The sequence below is a fragment of the Notamacropus eugenii genome, chromosome 2 (genome assembly GCF_028372415.1).
Source record: "Notamacropus eugenii isolate mMacEug1 chromosome 2, mMacEug1.pri_v2, whole genome shotgun sequence".
NCBI classification, from domain to species: Eukaryota; Metazoa; Chordata; class Mammalia; order Diprotodontia; family Macropodidae; genus Notamacropus; species Notamacropus eugenii.
In genome coordinates this window covers 501,959,066-501,965,321 of record NC_092873.1, presented here as the reverse complement: position 1 = coordinate 501,965,321, position 6,256 = coordinate 501,959,066, and the positions used below count along the sequence as shown (strand labels likewise).

Genomic DNA, 6,256 nt, shown 5'->3' with positions numbered 1-6,256 from the left:
CACATTCAAAGGTTTTAAAATTGCAGCTCCTTCGGGATTTTCCAAAGAGCATCTACACTCTTATTTAAATGGCTCTCCTCCTCCAGATTCAGGTTGACCTTCACCACATCTAAAATGCCATTCTCCCCCAGACACATAGGACACTAAGGAAGACATACTCATTAATGCCATATAGGCCCTTAATCATGGTAGAAATTGGAGGCACTCTCCTAAGATTCTTCATAATGCTTTCTGCCAGTTCTGCCACAGACAAACCAATGGTCCAAGAAGTGTAGTCCTTCAGTTTGATTACCTCATGAGCACTTTGCAGTTCTCTGCATCAGCATCAGTTCCCAAAGAAGGATGAAGGTTCTTTAGAGACACACTTGCAAGATCCACACTGCTCCACACGGGAACACTGGAGTCTCCACGTTCCCCAAGGACCCACTCATGACAACTTGAAGAACAGACACCAAGTCTCTCCCCCATTAGGTAATGGAAACGGGCAGAATCCAGATTACAACCACTTCCAATAACACGGTTTTTAGGAAAGCCACTTAGCATCCAGGCCACATATGTCAAAATATCCACTGGACTGGCAACAATAAGCAGCTTGCCATTAGGGATGTATTTAACAATATTAAGAATGATGAATTTAAAGGTATTCACATTATGCTGGACCAAATTATGACGACTTTCTCCCTCCTGTTGATGTGCCCCAGCTGTAACAATGACCAGTTTTGAGTTTGCAGTCACACTGTAGTTGTTACCAGGAACAATCTTTGGCCTTTTGAGGAAAAGGCTGCCATGTTGGAGATCCATCATCTCTCCCTTTAGCTTGTCTTCTATTACATCAACTAGGGCAAGTTCATCAGCCAATTCCTTTGTTAAGATACTAATGGCACATGCCATGCCAACTGTACCAATCCCAACAAGAGTGATCTTGTTCTGGGGAACCTGGCCTTCCTTTAGGACATTCAAGATCAATTGATCCTTGAGAGTTGATGCCATTTTGGAGGGTATCTGAGGGGTAGCGAGGTTCCTGGTCCGATTGCAAAAGTTCTGAGTTGAATGTCAGGTTGCTGCTCCCAGGTTCATACCAGTCATCCTATATTTCTGAATGAGATGAACTGCAATGAAGGTGGACATGACTGCAATGTAATTTTCACATGATATGTGATCCCTAATTGTAGATAAATCAAATTGGACCAAAACCAGAGGGTGTCAAAAAATATTTCCAGCCATGCCGGGGTTATGTCTACCTCCCATGGTCATTGCAAGGATCAAATGAGATATTTGTAAAGTACTTAGTGTAGTGCTTAGCACATAGCAGGTGCTTAATAAATATATTTCTTTCCTTTCTTCTTTTTAATAAATATTCAGAATCAAGTAAAAACAAGATCCCACATTATCCTTGTTCAAAAATGTGTGTCTCATTCTGCTCCCATCTCTCTGTCAGGATAAACAAAGTCTTTTTTGGTGTTGGCCCTCTAGAGTCAGAGTAATTATCACAGTGATCAGAATTCTTTAAGTATTTCAAAGTTGCTCCTTTTTTTTAAAAAAAAATGTTTTCCTCATAGTAAAATTTCTCACCCCTGATTCTTCATTTCATTTGGTATCAATTCATATAAATCTTCCCTCTTTTCTCTGAAATCACCCCTTTTGATGTTTCTCATAGTACAGTAATATTCCCTTACTTATATGGGAAAATACTCCAAGGTCACTGACAATTAAAGAAAATCAAATCAAAGAAACTCTGGAGGACAATGTGGGTTTCTTAACTGGTTTTAAATGTTCATGGGCACTGGTTCTTACCATTGGACATTGAATTGGGGGAGTGACTTGGCTCTCATGTGGCTTGTAAATATTTCTCCAACTTTTAATATAATTTCTGTTATGGCATGGTGGCAAACTCTAACATGGAGAAACACTGACAGACTTAGTAGATAAAACTGACCCTCAAGACACAGGAAATAACCAAATTAAGTGGGCTGCTTCTAGGCACAAGTCTACTGTGGGCTAATTTGCTTCCCATAAAAAACCCAAAACCTCAACTCATTTTTGCCCCCTTAAATTTTAAACAGCCTCTGCTTAATTGCACTTCCCCTCTCTTTAAGATTGTTGGGTAGACAGAGAGAGGGAGTGGGAAGCCTTAGGCATCTTAGTGTTGGGAATCAGTGATGCTAATCACATTCCACCTGCCAGTGCCACCAGGAGATGGATATATTTCATCTGAGTATCTTCTCTTTGAAATATCAGAGCTTGCTTTTTTCCTAGAGAAAATTCCAACTTCAATGTCTTTCATCTCTAGCTCTGTATGAGATACTATAGTTTAATGGTGCATAGGGTAGCCATGGATGAAAGACTGGACTCACTTGCAGGTCCAACCCAACCATGACTTAAAAGAGAACAAAGAGCTCCTTTCAGCCAGGCCAGAGTCATGTCCATTTTTGCTAGACATACCTAGCTAGGGATTGCCTTGGAAGTCAGTAGAAGTTCAGTCCTCAGATTAATGTCACTGTGAGACATCTAAGGAGAGGAGCTGGGTCCATTTCCCCAGTTCTCTCGTCATAGCACACTGAATCTCTCTATTGTCACTTCTGTGATGTTCCATGCTCATGATGATATCTTGTTAAGAAATAAAAAATAGTGGAATCAGTCAATTTTCTTCTATTCCTTTCCTCAGCCAAAAAGATCGTTACAGTAGGCAAGAATTTTACATTAGGGAATTAGAACTTATTATTAAGGGGATGTGTTATGTTCTTTCAGGTTCTAAAGCTGGCTTTTTGTCCAACTTATCATGCTGCCTCCAAATGAACCAAATTTACTAATATGAAATTCAGCTGTGACATACGCAAAATCTACAAATAGGTTAAAAATCATCTGGATAAATCCAGGCCAAGGAAGACCTGAATAGCCATCAAGGTATGTGAAAAATACCCTGGGGCTTTATTGGACTCCAAGCTCAATATATCAATAGTGTTAGATAGAATCCAAAAAAGTTTATGCCCTTTGAGGCTGCATTAATAAGTGTTCATAGTGTCTATTACAAGTGATATGAAAGTCTACCCTGGTCAGACCATATATCTGTCTTTGTATCTTCAGTGGTTACCACCTGGTGGGCAATTAATGTTTGCTGATTTGAATTGAATTAGGTGGCTAATGTAGAACATTTTTGTAAGGGCCCCACAGCCAGCATAATGCAGAGAATTAAAAGGAGTATGGACAGGAAAAGGTAGCGCTACATGCAAGAACCTTGGACAAGTGAATTCTTCCTGTCTTATGGCTCCCGAATGGAGAAGCAACGTGGTACAGTCGAAAAAGTCAAAAGTTTGAGATTCAAGTTCCCCCTCAACTAGTAGGCATGTAGGTCAGTTTTTCAATCAACAAATATCTCTCAAGTACTTATTCTGTACCAGGCACTATACCTAGTGTTACAAACAAAGGCAAAAAGATGGTATAATATTGCTTTATAATAACAATACTAATTAGACAGGTGCTATAGCTAATATTGGGATATTAACCCATTTCATACATGGCTACTGCCAGGGAGGAGTTGTAGCACTTTCTGCACGTGCTTTATGCCTGGAATTCACTCCCTCCTTATCTTTGCCTCATAAAATTCTAAAATTCTTTTAACATGCAACTCAAATATCATCTTCTGCATGAAAACTTTTCTGTCCCCCACAAGTGCCGGCATCTTCCCCCTCAAATAATCTTGCATTCAGTTGCTTTGTATCTCTTTGTATGTATTCACTTTATATTTATATATGTCCTCATCATCCCAATCAGGAGGAATTGTTTCATCCTTTGTGTACATCTCCCTAGTGCCTGGCACAGAGCAGACAATGAATAAAATGCTCATTGATGAATTATTTTTTCTCCTCTTTCCTTCTAATGGAAGGGAGTAGAGAACTATTCTCTAATTGGCACCACTCATTGCTGAATCTATATTTAGATGGCAAGGTTACTGTATATTAGGGAATCTAAATGTGACATTTTTCTTCTCACATTACAGTTAGTGGTTGCTTTGATTACAGTAACTGCTACTGAGTCTAGAGAAGGACAGTTACCGCCTCATGGATCTTTTTCATCATGATTACCAGAATGGCTGGCTAACTCCCAGTCCTCAAGCATTTACTGCTGGTGATGAATGATGTCCAGAATCAAAAAAAAATGATGTCTATATTTTCAAGTATCAGGTTGCACTGGCATTCTGCACAGTTATAAATGTGGCTTACCAACAGGGACAATTTATAATAGAGAATTGTTGCTGGAAAACAAAAATGGAACACTAAGTTGTCACTTTGGCAGTTACAATGTTGAACAGAGCTATGCTAATTTGGCATCTGTACAAGAAAAGAAATATGTGGCTGTGGGATCAATGTGGGTTTCAAGGGCAGGAGTTGCATTTCGGTTGTATTTGGTAAGCTATCTCCCCTCATGGACAAACTATATTACACATACTAATAGGCAGCACAGTGGATAGAACACTTGGCCTGAAGTCAGGAAGATCTGAGTTCAAATTCAGTCTCTGACACTTACTAGATATGTCATCCTGGGTGAGTTATTTCACCTCTGTTTGCCTCAGTTTCCTCAACTGTAAAATAGGGATGATAATGCCACCTGGTTCACAAGACTATTGTGAGGAATAAATTAGATAAATTTGAAAAGTTCTTGGCACACAGTAAGTGCTTTGTAAATCCTAGCTGTTATTTATTATAATTATTATTATATTTACTCTGTAATGTTATTTATATCCCTAATACTTAGCACTTAGTAAGTAATTAACAAATGTTTTAGCTGTTGTTTAGTTTTTGTTTCTAACTCTTTGTGGCCCCATTTGGGGTCTTCTTGGCAAAGATAGTGGTTTGCCACTTCCTTCTCCAGGGCATTTTACAGATGAGGAAACTGAGGCAAACAGGGTTAAATGATTTGCCCAGGGCCAGACAGCTTATAAGTGTCTGAGGCCGGATTTGACTCTAAGCCAAGCATGTATAATCCTACCCATTTCTGCCTACTGATATCTCAACCATCCTTCAATAGAGGAAGAAAGCTACATCCTCCAGGGAACCCATCCTAATTCCTCTAATTGTCAGTTATTGTTCTTAATCTAATCTGTTGGGTTTTTTTACCTTATGAGCCTCTCTTATTTTAATTTGTATTTTAGTTATTTGTGATTTTATTTCACCTCCTCCTACCAGTCCTGTAGGCAGTCATCTTCAAAAGAAGATTTGTATCTTATTCCTCCAGTGGTTAACACGCTGCAGTACACACAGAAACTATTTGATAAAAGTTTATTGAATTATTGAAGGAATGAATGAGATCCTAATAGCCCTTAACAAAGTCAGATAAAAAGAATTTGAGGCTGGCACCATGAAAAGAATTCTTAATTTGCAACCAGAAGTCCTAGATTCAAATCCTACCTTAGCCATTTACTAATGTGACGAGGTTAAGTCTCTCAACTTTTCTAAGCCTTTGTTTTCTTACCCATAAAAATGGGAGCTTTGGACCAGGTGACCTTGAAGACCTTCCAGCTGAAAATATGAGATCTTAGCTATGATTTCCAAAGGACATGAGGACTAATGCTTACTTGGAATTTCAGGAAGAGGTAGTTAGTTAGGTGGTACAGTAGCTGGAGTGATAAATTTGGGATCAAGAAGACCTGATCCTCTCTCAAATCCTCTCTCAGATATTAAGCTATATGATTCTAGGAAAGTAGATTAACCTCTCAGCCTCAGTTCCCTCATCTTTAAAATGAGATAGGAATAGGAACTACCTCACAGGCTCTTGGGAAGACCAAATGAGATAGCATAGGAAAAGTACTTCATAAACCTTAAAGAGCTATAGAAATGCTAGCTATTATAATAATTATTATTTTTAATCATTATTATTGACTAAACACCAAGTAGAATACTGAGTGACATAGAAACTACATTAGCATACTCTTCTAAGGCACAGCCCCATGCTTTATATTATCACTTTACCATGAAACGATAGGAGCAAATAGGAATTAAATGGGAAATATTCGTTACAATGACTAACTCCAGGAATCAGGACTGCTAACCTGCTGTAGGCTGTGATTAAAGAGCTGTCTTCCAGAATAGATCATAGAAGTGAGAACCAGGAGGGAACTTGTATTAACAAGAGCTGATGTTTCTCTGTGTGTGGCCATCTGCAGTCTTCCTGATCTACATCTGGCCATTGCACCCACATGGCTCCAGAGGAGAAAGTGAGGCTGGTAACTTTGCACAGCTCTGCCTCAGTTAAATCCAAT

The 6,256-nt window shown here is 39.0% G+C and overlaps 1 pseudogene; it reads right to left on the bottom strand.

The window, feature by feature from the left end:
- Positions 1 to 288: 288 nt before the first annotated feature.
- On the bottom strand, positions 289 to 990 carry LOC140523227 (L-lactate dehydrogenase A chain pseudogene; annotated as a pseudogene).
- Positions 991 to 6,256: the final 5,266 nt, after the last annotated feature.